Here is a 323-nt window from a genome sequence, read left to right on the forward strand (position 1 = left end):
AAAGAGGAGATACAGAAAGAAAAATAGGAAGAAAAGTAAAAAAAAAAAAAGAAACAGGAGAAGGACAAAAAAAAAAAGTTTGAAAAAAGGAAAGCGGGAGACAAGGAATACGTTAAAAGACGCAAGAGAAAGACGAAGAGCAAGAAGGGAATGTGAGAAAAAGATTAAGAACCGGAAGGCGCCCAGCAGGAGGAGGTCACGGCGCGCGGCTGCCCAGACGGCGGCGCGGAGGACGCGTGGCACCAAATGCCAAGGCGACGCCCAGCGCGGTCGGGCGGTCCTGCGCGCGTGTACATAAGGGGGGGATTTAGATGCAGAAGAGG

The sequence above is a fragment of the Penaeus monodon genome, chromosome 20 (assembly GCF_015228065.2).
Source record: "Penaeus monodon isolate SGIC_2016 chromosome 20, NSTDA_Pmon_1, whole genome shotgun sequence".
In the NCBI taxonomy this organism is placed as follows: domain Eukaryota; kingdom Metazoa; phylum Arthropoda; class Malacostraca; order Decapoda; family Penaeidae; genus Penaeus; species Penaeus monodon.